Source organism: Sus scrofa, chromosome 9 (assembly GCF_000003025.6).
Source record: "Sus scrofa isolate TJ Tabasco breed Duroc chromosome 9, Sscrofa11.1, whole genome shotgun sequence".
In the NCBI taxonomy this organism is placed as follows: domain Eukaryota; kingdom Metazoa; phylum Chordata; class Mammalia; order Artiodactyla; family Suidae; genus Sus; species Sus scrofa.
In genome coordinates, this window is record NC_010451.4 from 17695845 (window position 1) to 17711617 (window position 15773).

General features: G+C 40.9%; 1 protein-coding gene across 24 annotated transcripts in view; it reads right to left on the bottom strand.

Moving 5' to 3' along the window:
• The window catches only part of DLG2 (discs large MAGUK scaffold protein 2), a 1971427-nt gene that overhangs the window by 119854 nt on the left and 1835800 nt on the right, over nt 1-15773 (bottom strand). The window lies entirely within an intron of this gene.

The following is a 15773-nucleotide window of genomic DNA, read 5'->3' on the forward strand; positions in this document are numbered from 1 at the left end:
ATAGTAATAAAACTGGTTTCCCAACAGGATGAAGACACTGATCTGGGTGTAACCCACTTCCAAGGCCAGGAGAGGTACCATTAGAACAACCTATTATCCATTCTGCTGCTTTTGGCTTGTTTACAGATAGCTTTATCAGCTTAACTAGAACTGTACCAAGATGCGGGGGGGGGGGGAGACGAATACCATATGATACCACATATATCTGGAAACTAACATACAGCACAAGTAATTCTTTTCACAGAAAAGAAACTCATGGACTTGGAGAACAGACTTGTGGTTACCAAGGGGGAGGGGGAGGGATGGACTGGGAGTCTGGGGTTAATAGATGCAAACTATTGCATTTGGAATGGATAAGCAATGAGATCCTGCTGTATAGCACTGGGAACTGTATCTAATCACTTGTGATGGAACATGACAGAGGACAATGGGAGAAAAAGAATGTATGTATTTATGTGTGACTGGGTCACTTCGCTGTGCCGTAGAAAATTGACAGAACACTGTAAACCAGCTATAATGGAAAAAATAAAAATTAGAAAATTTAAAAAAAAGAACGTAAGTGTTTTTCTACTGAATTCTGCATATGAAAGTAATGATGTCCTCCCTCCCAGAGGAGAATTTCTAAGTGCTGATTATTAGCCTTGTTTTAAAAATTCTGAAGCTCTGAATACCGCTATCAAATCAAACTAGAAGAAACAGAAGAATCAACATTCAAGGCTTGAAAATTCAAGGTAGCTCAGGACCATGGTCTATAACTACACCGTAGACGTGGTGGGGCTTTGCAAGTCCAGCAGTTCCTGAGGAGAACAGGAAGGAGAGGGAAGAAATGAGAAGACATCAAGAGGTAAAGGAAATGAGATAAATTAAGACCAACCTCCCTCTAGAGAAACCAGCGATGGCTCTTTAAGAAATAAGACTTGGAAGAGTTCCCATTGTGGTGCAGTGGTTAACGAATCTGACTAGGAACCATGCATGAGGTTGCGGGTTCAATCCCTGGCCTTGCTCAGTAGATTAAGGATCCAGCGTTGCCGTGAGCTGTGGTGTAGGTTGCAGACGCAGCTTGGATCCTGCGTTGCTGTGGCTCTGGCATAAGCCGGTTATGCTGGTGGCTACAGCTCCGACTGAACCCCTAGCCTGGGAACCTCCAATATGCCGTGGGAGCGGCCCTAGAAAAGGCACAAAAAAAAAAAAAAAAAAAAAAGAAAAAAAAGAAAAGAAAAGAAATAAGACTTGGACAGGGGGCATGACCTGTAAATGCTGAGCAGTAGGTGGAAGAACAAATAAGAATAGGGACCCCAGGTCAGCTGGAGAGCCTGGGGGATGCAAGCCCTTCTGCTTCAGTCAAGAATGGGACTTTGGAATTGCCAGGGCCAGAGACACAGCAGGGTCAGGAGCCAGAAAATAGGGCTTTACCAGCCTCTAAGTATCAGTGCTGATAAACTTAAGTTTAATTCTGTGCTCATTATGCTTGTCAGTTTAGGGGAACAGGACAATAAATATCCTGCTGCAGCACAGACAGACCTGGGATAAACTCCTGGCTTTGCCACTTACCAGCTGGGTCACTGGGGTAAATTGTTTTACTTCTCTGAGTCTCAGATTTTGCTCCTCTATGCAATGAGGACAACCCATTTAAATACAGTTGTTGTGAGGACTAAATGAAATAATTGTGTGTGTATAATGCTGGCATATTAGGTTTTTTAAAATATTATTTCTTTCCTTCTTTTCACCTATATCCTCAAAGTGCCCGATAAAAATCCAAAATTAACAGCCGATATTTATTGAGTTCCACTATTCGATATTCTGTGATAACCCATATGGGAAAGGATCCGAGAACAAACGGATATGTGTGTATGTATAACTGAATCACTGTGCTGTATAGCAGAAATTAAGGCAACACTGTAAGTCAACTATACTTCGACAAAATTTAAAAACGAAAAATTTTTTGAGTTCCACCTACTGTTCTAAGTATAAATTGTAACAGCTACTTAATTTGTACTACAGCACTGTAGGACAGGTACTATTTTTATTCACATTTTTCAGAGGGGGAAACTGAGGCACAGAGAGGCTAAAAAGCAGCTTGCCCGAGCTCTCATAGATAGGCAATCACAGAGCTGAGACTCAAATCCACAAACTCAGGCAAGCCAGGGTCAAAGCTGGTGGTCTTTTTTTTTTTTTTCCTTTGTCTTTTCAGGGCCGAACCAGTGGCATACGGAGGTTCCCAGGCTAGGGGTCGAATTGGAGCTATAGCTACCAGCCTACACCACAGCCACAGCAACACGGGATCTGAGCCACGTCTGCAACCTACACCACAGCTCACGGCAATGCCAGATCCACTGAGCGAGGCCAGGGATCAAACCTGCAACCTCATGGTTCCTAGTCGGATTCGTTAACCATGGCACCACGACGGGAACTCCCAAATTTGCTACTTTTAACAGGAGATAGTGAATGAGAATCAGTAGCTAACAGGAATGATACACATAAATCTGGTGGAAATTCCATATTGGTAAGTATGAAATTGAGATTGGTAAAGGTACAAATATAAAATTGCTTAGATAATAAGAATAAAAATAGAACATTCTTAGGTCATAATGTCTCCACTGCTTAGAAAACAAACAGCAGCGTCAGGACACAGGTTTGATTCCCTAGACCAGCACAGTGGGGTTAAAGGATCCGGCGTTGCTGTGGCTGTGTCAGAGGTTGCAACTGTAGCTCGGATCTGATCCCTGGTCCAGGAACTCCATATGCCACGGAGCACCCAAAAGAGAAAACAAAAAGTTAAAAAGTTGAACTGCTGCTTCCTGAGCCATGGTTACTGATGAAATGCATAGTGCCTTTACATAGTGACGGTACTGAGTGTCTCAACACTTCATGCAATACAGGTATTTAGGTGTATTATTTTACTGAGGTGTAGTGGATAGAGCTCATTTGGACTATAGAGGTTCTCATATAAATTACTTAATGTATTTAAGGTTACCTCAATGGAAGAAAACTTGAGAAGCCATAAATCTAATTACTTCTGGGAACTTTTCTCTCTGTCCTTCGATTTCTCAAGTGTGAATGGCAGTATGGGCTAAGTTTCCTCCTAAATGGTGAACTAAAAGAAGTAAAGCATTGTTGCCCTTGGTTTTCATCTATTAGTGAAAGTATTAAGTGCTTCTGTGCTAAACACTGTATTGAGTGTTTCATGTGTCTTTCTCTTAGAATTGTCAAAATCCCACTGTGTAAGGACTATCCTCATTCACCATTTTTAAATGAGGAAACCAAGGACAATTGCTGGTAACTTACTAAGTTGCAGGCATCAGGTAAAATGAGATGAGCAGGCTGTCTTCCTCATTTTTCTCACCTTGAAGAATCCATCTAAGAATTCTTAATCCTTAATAATCCAAACTCATGGCGAAGACATGCATTTTAATTAATGTTCCTGCACAGGTGGCTGTGTGACTATAATTAAATCGAGCTCTTCAGTCTGATTTGTTGTGGCTCTTTTCCACAACCAAGTTACTTTGCAGGGAACTAGGAAGAGCTATTACGAATGTGTTCTAAGGCGAGCTGAATCACTCACATTTTCTCAGCCTTTAATCTGATTCCCTTGCTTCTTCCCCACCTCTTCACCATCTAACTGAAATGCAAGTCCCCAAAACACACAAAATATTGTTGAGATCATTTTATAAAAGAAGCTAGTGAAAAAAGTGAGTGACAGAAGTTCCAAAAAACAAAATGTCTGCCATTATCAATTTGCTGGCCCTTGATCTCACAGCTATGCCCTTGACGGGGTAGAGATGATGCTGCATTAGGCACATTATAAGACAATACATCAAAACGTTATTCAGGTGGGAAAAAATGTGCAGGTATTAAGATAGGAATTTTATGAAACTCTTAGAATGCATTTATTCCTTTGTTTTGCATATTGACAAGAATATGTTCTGATACAAAGAAGTCTAGCAGCCCAAAAGCTTTCTCATGTTAACCCTAAAATTAGCTTTAAACTGTAAAACAAAGCAAATAAAATATGCAGAATAGTAACAAGATTTACAGAAGTGTGACTCTGGCTCTTTGGTTACCATATCCACAACAAAGGTTGTCTCTCATGATCTGAGTGGAGGATGTCACTTTCTCCCTTTATCTAAGTCAACATAATAAAAAATAACTTTCCTTCCATTTTACCAGTTTCTCCTCCTGTATTCTCTTTTCCAATTAATGGTACCATTATTTATCTAGTTACCCAAGCCAGAAACCTCAGGCTCATCTTTGAGGCTCAGTTTCTCCCTTTCCTTCAATCTTCTAGTGTTGAATCAAGTTTAAAATGTTGATCCAATCATCTTCACCCATTGTCTTTCCCTTGCACAGGTTCTTTTTAATTTCTGCCTGTGCTATGTAATAGTCACCAGTTGGTTTCCCAACCTTTGAGCTCAACCACCTATAATTCATCCTCCCCACTGCATTAGTATAATTTTTTTTTTTTTTTTGTCTTTTTGCCATTTCTTGGGCCGCTCCCGTGGCATATGGAGATTCCCAGGCTAGGGGTCTAATTGGAGCTGTAGTCACCGGCCTACACCAGAGCCACAGCAACACGGGATCCAAGCCGCGTCTGCAACCCACACCACAGCTCACAGCAACGCCGGATTGTTAACCCACTGAGCAAGGGCGGGGATCGAACCTGCAACCCCATGGTTCCTAGTCGGATTCGTTAACCACTGCGCCACGACGGGAACTCCTGCATTAGTATAATTTCTAAATCACTGACATGGTTACATCCTCTTTAGTTGGAAGGAGCCCTTATCCAATATACCTCAATAAAAGAATCTGTCTAAATATCTGTATGGCATAAAAAGCTGAGAAACTCAATACTGTCACTATGTTAAAGTGTTAATTATGAATTTTATCAGTTAGTATGGTTCAGGCATGTCTTCCTTTCAAATTTAAGCTCAGCTCAGCTGTATGGAACCCCACCTAATTTCCTTCCTGAAATCTAGCCCTGTGCTTAAACTCCTCACAGTTTAAAGTGAGTCCCAAATTATTTAAGGTGATGTTCAAGATCCTTCACACATGAGCCCACTATTAAAAAAAATTCAATCAATATTTAATTAAAATTTTTTCATATTCTGGAATTTCCCATCATGTCTCAGCAGTAATGAACCCAAGTAGTATCCATGAGGATGCAGGTTCAATCCCTGGACCTGCTCAGCAGGTTAAGGATCCAGTGTTGCCGTGAGCTGTGGTGTAGGTTACAGATGCAGCTTGGTTCCTGAATTGCTGTGGCTGTGGCATAGGCTGGCAGCTCTAGCTGCGATTCAACCCCTAGCCTGGGAACTTCCATATGCTGTGGTGTGGCCCTAAAAAGCAAAAAAATAAAAAAATAAAAAAAATTAAAAAAAATCATATTTTAATCACACTATATTCATTGTTCCAAACATATCATATACTTGCCTAACTCCACATTTTCATTCATGTTCCTTCTGCTATCCAGAATGACCTCTTTTCTCACCCATTCTGGTTATTCTCTCAAGTCTATTTCCAGCATTTGTTCTTCTGGGAATATACGCTGAGGATACAGACCTAATCTAAAACGAATTGCTCTCCTCCTTAACTCCCATGGCTCTTTGTACTAGTCAGATTTATTTGGAAGCCCACTATGAATATAGCTGTTTTCTCTGCTGAGACAGTGAAGCAATTCTGTGATGATGGAGAGAGAGCCGAGTTTGAGGACTTAGAACACCTGGGGCTTTAATACCATTTCAGTCCCTTCCTAGCTCAGCAGTCACATCTAGAAGTCATGGATGGACAAAGCCCTACCTCAAATAAAGATTAAATGAGATAACATAAATGACAGCATTATAGGCTTGTCACATATTGGGTAGCAGGACCATGAACTCTTTGAAAGTGGAAACACGCCTAATTTACGTCTGTGTCTCCCCTACACTAGCACACAGTATGGGCTCAATGAACGTCTGCTGAAGAAAATGGGAGGAGTAAGATAAAAATTTTCCACTTTTATTCAGGAGACTGAAAGAAAAAAAATAAACTCCACACTTAGACAGAATATTTGACCTTTAAAAGCACTGACGTTTCTTATGCTTGTCTTTATGATATCCTGAAGAAGACAAATATTGTCCTTTTCCTTTTGCATCTGAAGAGACTGAGGCACAGAGCAATTAAATGGCTTGACTGGGTTCTTACAGTTAGGTCAGAGCTTGAAAGAGACTGGAACCATGGTCTGATGCTCCTTATCTGAGTCTGGAAGACGAGGCTGCCTAGTAATAATGATTTGATATTTGCTCCAGGGTGGGAATTAATTTACATCTCAAAATCATTTCAGAGGATATGTGTTTTGCATGGGCAAGATGGTGCACATTTAATTCTGCATTTTTGAGAAGGAAAAAAAATTAGATCAACTGTCTGCAAATAACTGTTTCAGTTCTACACATGTAGTATCTGTTTTCCTTGGCTCTTCTTTCAGAGAAGTGACCATCTTTTGCTTTGTCCTATGAAAAACATCTCAGAAATTCTTCAGCATCATCTTAAAGTGAAAGATGGCACAGCACATATCTGAGTTTGAATGATATGTAATAGCTTCTCTATTCAATCAAAATATGACTGCTCACTGAAGAAGATCAGGCTAGTGATAGTGTAGTAGAAACAGCCTTTGGAATCAAAATGACCCTAACACGTCTAGATGTGCAGCCCTCCAACATTTACTTTCTCTGTCGGAGCTTTGGATTGTTCATCTGCATTTGAATTCAATAACACTTTCCCATCAGGGTAACTCTGAGATTCAAATGAGGCAATATACCTATAGAGACCCTCAAATACTGGTTACTCAATAAATGTTATATCCTTACATACTTTAAAACTCATTTATTAGAATCACTGGAGAATCAAACTTTAAACATAAATGAATTATTCAGATATAACTCTTTCTAAAACAGATGTTATACTTCCCTGCTTTAGCAAAAAGAATACACTAAATATAATTCAAACTCTCCTGAAGACTCATGACTTTCATTCCACACAGCATTTATGGCACTGTGCAGAATGCAGTGATGTCTTCGAGGATACTGAGTGGTATAGAGCTGTTTGCCTTCGCCCTAAATCTGCCACACATTTTTTTTTTCCTTTTTGTCTTTTTAGAGCCACATCCGTGGCACATGAAGGTTCCCAGCCTAGGTGTCGAATTGGAGATACAGCTGCTGGCCTACACCACAGCCACAGCAATGCGGGATCCAAGCTATGTCTGCGACCTACACCACAGCTCATGGCAATGCTGGATCCTTAACCCACTGAGCAAGGCCAAGGATCGAACCCGCATCCTCATGGATGCTAGTCGGATTCGTTAACCAGTGAGCCACAATGGGCACTCCTGCCACACATTTAAATCCTGTTGTGATACCTCTGTGGTATATGGTTTGCATCTGCCTCCTCTTCTCCTGTTCCACTGCTTTGGCCTTCTCTTAGGGCCTCATGATTTCTAGCTTGGATTTACTGTCACAGCTGAACTAGACTCCCTATTTCCAGGCTCATCACTCTTAAGTACTTCCTCTGCACTCAGCAAGAACCATTTTTCTAAAACCAAACCTGACCACATCACATTTGTTTAAAAAACAAAACAAAACACCTCCTAAACCACAAAAGTTCCAATGGCTCTCCCTACTATAGCCTAAAATGTCCACGTCAGCTGGCGCGCACATAAATACCTCCTTGAGCTGACCTACCACCACCTCTCTAGCTTCACTTCCTGTCTGGTACCTAACCTCTCACGACCTAAGCTATAGTCAGGCTGAGCTGGTCCTTGTGTGGCAGATTCCTGAGCCTTTTCACTTCTTCTTACTCTTGCTCCTGTTGCTCCCTCTGATGTGAAAACTAAGGCTGGTTTTCCGATAAACACCAACCGTTCAAAAGATGCCTAAAGCAACTTAGGTTTTAGGCAGCCTGTCTGCCCTTCCTTCCCCAGTTCTCTGACTGGAAGAAGTGACCACTTACCCCTTCCTCGTGACAGCATGGCGCCCTGGGCGGATATATGCCACACGTTGTGGGATTGATTACCTGGGTGCCTCCCACACTGTTAGACTGTGTGCTTCGGGAGGACATGACGGTGCCTCCTCAGGCACAGAGTAATAAGTACTCTACAATCCCCGGGTGTTATCATTCTGAGTCTTCAGTTTTCTGTCTCTTGCTCTATCAGGTTAATTTTTAGCTAATATCCTTGCCTTCACCTTATTCTACCAGTACTCTACAGTCAGAACTAAACTAATGCTAACTAGGCTTTGCATGAGAGACTGTACAGATCTTTTTGAGGCAAATCTATAAGCTTGAAAGTTCATGCTCCTACGGACATTTATTTTGGCTGTTAGCTAATTCTCAGTGATATTCTGGATCCTTGAGACTTGACAGATAAGCTGTCCACAGGGAAGTGGAGTTTAATATAATGGTGATTTATTTAACCATTAACCATATTTGGGAATTACAGCGACAAGGTAATATGGTTCAATGGCCATTTACTGAACACTTCCCAGGCTCTGAGTCAGAAACTGAAGACAGAAAGACTTGGTAAGCAAGGCTTACCAGCAAGACTCATGTGGATTACTTATTATCATTTAAAACAAGCTTATCATATAGATATATTATTAACACATGCAACACTATGTTTTTAAAGATGAGTTTGCACCGCTAGCTATAGTGGGGGAGGGGGTTGATATTCAAATCCAGGTCTATCTGAATCCAGTTGTGCTGTCATTTCACTATCTGTTCCTACTGGAACTTATCTCTGATGACAAGGAAGCAATGTTTCTTTTGGGAAATTTTCTACACCTCATTTCCTCCTATCACAACTGAACTTTTCATTTCTGAATGTATAAAATCAAATTGCAAAGTGAGGTAACCCCAAATTAATGGGACTTTTAGAAAACTTGTTCTGTCCTGGTGAGTCAGATTCCATTCTCAATGACTTATTACAGCAATTAACGGGGACAAGTAAGGCAGTCATGGGTGGGGGGAGAGAGAGAGTAGAGTCTGAACTCAAAAGCCATTTATGTCCTCAGTTCAGCAAGTACACGGCCTTCTAGTAAAGGAAGAGAGGTGGGCTGGGGCATCTGTCCTGGGGCTCAGTACTGACCACTGACCCATCTCATGATTAACTGCTACCTCTGGAAAATCCTTCCTTTCTTCAAGTCTGAGCACAAGTTCCATCACCTTGGAGGATGGAGAGAGTGGCTGTTAGACTGGGCTTCTCAAATGTGGTCTACAGCAGAGACCGCAAACAAGCTTGGGGTCATGTGCCAAAGCAGGCAGCATTACAGAGGCCATTGAGAAGGAGTCTACAGTTGTCTCCAGCCTCAGAGGAAGAATGTTGGGAACAATGTCTGTTTTGCATTTACCAACCTTGGTAGAAGTTTCAATCGTCATTTATCAGAAGCCAGCTTGTGATGCTACTTAATTGAGAAGTCTGTTCTAGTTCCTAAATTCAGCTGAGAGCATACAATCAAGAAATGAAATACAATCTATCTATTGGTTCTTGCACATAGTGGATGCTCAATAATGTTCACTGACGGAATGAATGCAAAATCTTACGGCTTTATGTTAAAAAAAAGGATAGACTCTCCCGCCGCATGCAATAATCAAAGGTGGTGGGTATAGTGAGGTCACTTTGCAAAGAGTTCTGGATGCCGAGAGTTGAGGGCATTGTACTATATGAGCCAACAGCTCACAAGCTTGGCTGAATTCACTAAGATGTTATATACAAACAGAATGCCTTGTCCTATCTTCTGATGTTCTGATTGAAGTTTAGGGCAGAGTCAAGGATTCTCTGGTTTTTGTCTGTTTAAACCACTTGCTAGCTTCCTAGGCAATTTGTATGATCAGCCAGATTTGGGAATTATAGCTACAAGGTAATACGGTGCCACTGAAGTTCTGGAGAGGAATGACTTACTCCCACCAGAGAACCTTGTCTGCAATTTTCGAAACTCTGAGTCCTGCCTGTGCATTGAGACCAGGCCTGTCCCTGCCTTTACTGAGATCTTAGACCTGCCAGACTTTGTCCTGGTGAGTCAGATTTCATCTCAAAGAGCTTTGCCACAGTGCCCTCTCTCTAAGGAAGAAAGATGAGGACTGAGCACAACTTCTGCAGAACAGCGATGAGATTAATGTGCTGCAGTGGGAATAAATCACGGATGGAAGAAATGAATGAACAGCATGTTTCTGGGTTTCAAATAGCATTTCTGGAAACGAATGACTTGTTCTGCCTTCCCAGTTCAATTAGTTTTCTTATGAATTCTCCCTAGCATTTTTCACTGCAGTCAATTATCTAACATGTTCCAGTATGAAAATCTGGTCATTACTAAAAACATAATTGATTTGACCCATGTGCTGACACAACACTTTGCAAAATACATGTGCGTTCATACTGATTAGTCCTGCTGGGCTATCATTTTTCAGGAAAGCACAGCACCATGCTGGCAGTGGCTAGTGCGCTAACATGAAAATATGAGCTCCTTATTTCTGTGCAAAGTAAAAGCAACCAAAGGATGGATGAAAGTCCAATCAGGACATCATTTGTCCTACTAAGATGAGGACTAAGACTCTGTATATCTCCATCACTGTCTCTCTGCAAGGAAAAAAGCTAAACTAAGAGAGAGGGAGCAGGGCGGAGTGGAGAGAGCAGGATGTGCACCTGAGAGACCAAATCTGAATTTCAGGGTGGCCACTTGCCACTTTCCAGGACTGGGAAAATTCCTCAGCCTTCTTGATTCACAGTGCACATTATTACTTACCCCATACTGCTACCATGAGGAAGAACATAAGTGAAGAGAGTGCCTGAAATAATATTATTAAGGGAATAGTGGCAAGGGTGCAAAATTGCTGACCAATTCACAAAATTAGTTTGCCATTTTTTGGTTCCAATTTTGTTGATTTATATTTAATTCAATCTCACTAAAGAAAAAAATGAAGGCAATATGATCATATATTAAGGAACTTTTTTTTTTTTTTTTTGTCTCTTTGCCATTTTCTTGGGCCGCTCCTGTGGCATATGGAGGTTCCCAGGCTAGGTGTCTAATCGGAGCTGTAGCCACCGGCCTACGCCAGAGCCACAGCAACGCGGGATCTGAGCCGCATCTGCAACCTATACCACAGCTTATGGCAATGCCGGATCCTTAACCCTCTAAGCAAGGCCGGGGATCAAACCCACAACCTCATGGTTCCTAGTCGGATTCGTTAACCACTGAGCCACAATGGGAACTCCAGGAGCATTCTTATTGTTACTTTAATGCTTCTATTTTCTATGACTATACAGTTAATTTAGGCCCATAATCTCTCTCTCTCTTTTTTTTTGGTGGATAAAAACGTGTGTGTGTGTGTGTGTGTGTGTGTGTGTGTGTGTTGGGTGCAGAAAGGGAGAGAGGGAGGGAGAGAAATATCATGCATTGAAGAAATTTTATAAAATCTCTCTATAGAATTTAGAGAGAAATAAATGGCTGTTCCACATAATCCACCAAGGCAAAAAATATTAACAATAACTTAAGAATCCCTTTGGTTGCCTTTCTTTTTCTTTTTTTCTTTTTAGGGCTGTCCCAGGATAGGGGTTGCATTGGAGCCGTAGCTGCTGGCCTACACCACAGCCACAGTAGCACCAGACTTGAGCCACATCTGTGACCTGCGCACCTTGTGGCTACAATGGATCTTGAACTCACTGAGTGCAGCCTGGGATCAAACCTGCATCCTCATGGATACTAGTCGGGTTCTTAACCTGCTGAGCCACAGCAGAAACTCCCTGGTTGCCCTTCTGAACAATAGCATGTCAAACCTAACCACTCTCTGTCCAGGGGTAACTCTCCTGAATTTAGGGCAAATCATCCCGTAATTATCTTTACAGTGTTCACATACATATGCATCCCTAAAAATATAGAATATGGGTATAGAATCACATTTTCCTATGACTTGCCTCTTCAAGCCCACATTATATTCATTGCATAAATACAACATAATTTCTACATTTTTTCAAATGCTAGACATTGGATTATCTTTAGATTTTATTAACAGTATTGGTGTAAATATATAATTATACATATCTCCGACATATATGTACAAAATTCCCATAAGATACATATCTAACAAATGAGTTACCAGTTATATTTTCATCTTGACCTTATAAGGTTAAACTGTTGCCCAAAGCAGGTGTTCTAGCTGACACAGTGGATGAGAGTTCCAGGAGTTCTATATTCTTTCCAATACTTCTTAATTTTTGTCAATTTTGGTGAATATGAAGTGGTGTCTTACTAATTTAATTTACAATTCCTTGATTACTGATTTTAAGCAATTTTTCACATGTCAATAAGTTATGTGTGTGTTTAACTCCTTGCCCATTTTCCATAGGGCTGTTTGCACCTTTCTCATTGTGTTGTAGTTCACTATATATGGTATTCTAGATAATGATCTTTTATTAGCTACACAATGTTGAAAAGATCTGTTCTTTCTATTTTCAATTCATATCACACTTCACCTCAGAAAAGTCAGATGCAGGATCCAAAGGTTTTCATTTCTCTAAAAGTGCTGATATCAATAGCTACAGATATAGACAGATTTCGAGATAAATAATTCATTAGTGTTTAAAAGAAATGTATTCATATCTTTGCCCAAGCTTGCAGAAGGTGCTTGAAGAGCTTATTAAAATAAACCAAGCTAAATTAAAAAAAAAAAAGGCAGCACTGTGATGATGAAGGCTTCCATGTCAAGACTCCAAATACACTAAAAGTTGATCTCCAACTATATTCACAATGACAATACTTCAAATGGCTTCTTTCACTCATAAAGCATTCTATTTATTTCTAGCGTATTTATCACCCAGCCAGCATAGACAAATTATACCAAGTTTACCACTGAGTTTCAAGTGCGGTCTTAGCGTAAAGCTTTTTCTTTAATACAATTGTCTTGGAGTCATATTTCTAGTCAATTCATCTTTGGGTTTATGAGGAACTTAAGAATATACTCTATCAAAAATGTAGGTTTTTTTAAGGGCAGTGAAACACTCCAGATGATACTATAATAATGATGCATACATACATCATTATATATTTGTCAAAACACATAGAATGTACAACGCCAAGAATGAACTGTAACGTAAACTGTCGACTTTGAGTGACAGTGATGTGACAGTATAAATTCATCAATTCTAACAAAAGTACAACTCTGCTGTGGGAGTTTGATAGTGGGGTAGATCACACACAGGCAGGGGCAGCAGGTACACGGAAATTTCTGTATCTCCTGCTCAACTCTGCTGTAAACTTAAAACTGCTCTAAAAATGGTCTATTAAAAATAAAAAATAAAAAATAAAAAGAACTTTAAACACAGAAATGAGCCTTTTAAGTCCCTCTAAGAAGTGAGTTCCCAAGGGTATTGGTGGCATTTCTGGAGTGCTGGGATGCAGGTTCAATCCCCAGCCCAGCACAGTGAGTTAAGGATCCAACACTGCTGTAACTGCAGCACAGGTCGAAATTGTGGCTTGGATCTGATCCTTGGCCTGGGAACTCCATGTGCCTTGGAAGATCCTCTAAGAAGCATTACTGGCTAATGTAGGGGGCAGGGGAAGCAAACAAGCAAAGAAACATGAAAATCCCAACTAGTTTCTATAGCAACAGAACCGGGAAAATAATAATGTTTGAAGAGACAACAATGGTAACAGCAACATCAAATGCTTACTGAATGCCAGGCAGTACTCTAAAGAGTTTTACCCCAATAAACTCAAGTTAATATTCCTAAGAACCCTATGGGATAAGAACTGTTACTAACTTCCTTTTAAAGATGAAGTGACTGAAACTCAGAGTTTAAGAACATGTTCAAGATCACACAACCAGTTAAAGGCAGCAGATTTCACTGGGTTGCTGTTCTTACCTCCTATAAGCATCACTCGCCTTCTACAGCAGTACAGAATCAGGCTAGTGAGCGGATCACAGAACAGTACACCCGAAGGTGCTTCTACAGAGTTACATGGGGGCAGGTATTGAATGTAATAACACAGTTTGACGTTCAGAGTTCCACTATGATACATTAATGTGAGAACATGTTTCTCACATTTCCTGTATAAAAATTAATAAACTCTTAATTAAATAGACTTGTGAGACCAAAATTGGTAGCTCTCCTGCACTTGGACAACAGCATAGCCCAACAGGAAGAAGAAAGACTCCTCTTCTTTCCTGGCAAGGACTCAGCCAATGAAAAGTCATGGACTTTTGTTTACTCTAGCCCTCCCGAGTTCCTTTTTCCTCCTATAAAAGAGTTCTCCTCCCCTTGCTGTGGGGGGACTTACACATGGCTCATCATGGTTGCGGACCCTGAACTGCAATTCTCTGCTGATCCCGAATAAACTCATCTAGGCTGGAGACACAGCTGGCAGGCTATGTGTTTTAGGTCAACACACGGCTGTCAGCATCTTTCTGATATCAAGCCAAGAAAGGTAGTAATAAAAGCACTGGCATCAGTGTTATGCACAGCATTTACTCTAGACTGTTGTTATGTTGTTATCTGTGCACTTCATTTGACTGGAGATCCTGTGCGAGACGGGGAAACGCACATTTGTTGAGTGTCTTTTCTATGCTAGATATTATGCTGCCCTTTGGAAATGTCATTCTCTAGTCACCAGTATCTCTGTGGTGTTTAACTTCATTTCAAGAGACAGAGCTGCTGCCATATAAAAACATAAGTGAGTTACCTTCCTGCACCAAGAGAATTATGCAAACGTGGGATCCACAGAGGAATTAACCTCTTTGTTAACAACCAGATAATTCACAGCCAGGAGAGAAATTTAAAGACAATGTAATGAACAGAAAAAAAAAAATTAGCTAATCCATATCCATCTATCTAAAGCTGCAGGCACTTTCTGTTTTGTTAAGAGGAGGGAAGCCTTAGACGGGTACAGCCAGATGTGAAAGTGTAACCTTATCATGGTGCAACACTGATCGGAGGTATTGAGAGCCTTTGACATCTCTGCTAGCATTTATCATCTTTGAAATCAAAGAATCCATTTTAGCCATCCTTTAGAAGCATCAGCCCATCACAGCTGTCAGTGTCTCCATCGAGTTAAGTTTACCTCCATTTCAAGCAAGAGAGGGGGCTGTCACTCGAAAACCTAAGTGTCTGAATCTCACACTCTCCAAATTCACAGAGGGAACCATTTCGGCTAATGTATTCATGTAGTAATGAGTTTGATGGCAGAGAGGACTAACTGTCCTCCAGGATCTACTTTTCCCCTCCTCCCTTTCAGGAATACACCTTCCCTCCAACCACCATGGAGCTTTAGGAAGGCATACCCAGGGAAAGACTACATTTCCTGCAATCACCTCGAAAACCCTTTAACAGTTTAAAGTATTTGCCTACCTAAGACCCTGAAGTTTCACTTCAGTATAGAAAAGCAAGAGAGGCAAACTGTTTTCTTTTTCCTTTCTTTTTTTTTTTTTTTTTGTCTTTTTAGGGCTGTGCCCGTGGCATATGGAGGTTCCCAGGCTAGGGGTCTAATTGGAGCTGTAGCCGCCAGCCTACACCACAGCCACAGCAACGCCAGATCCAAGCTGCCTCTGGGATCTATGCCACAGTTCAGGGCCACGCCAGATCCTTAATCCACTGAGCGAGCCCAGGGATCCAACCTGCAACCTCATGCCGAAACCATTTTCTTTAAAGGACTTGTAGAAGAAGGTTTACAGCAGCTTTACTGAAACTATCCCCCAACTGGAAACAACCTGAATGTTCTTCAAGAGAAGACTGGAAAAACAAAGTGTGTTATACTCATGCA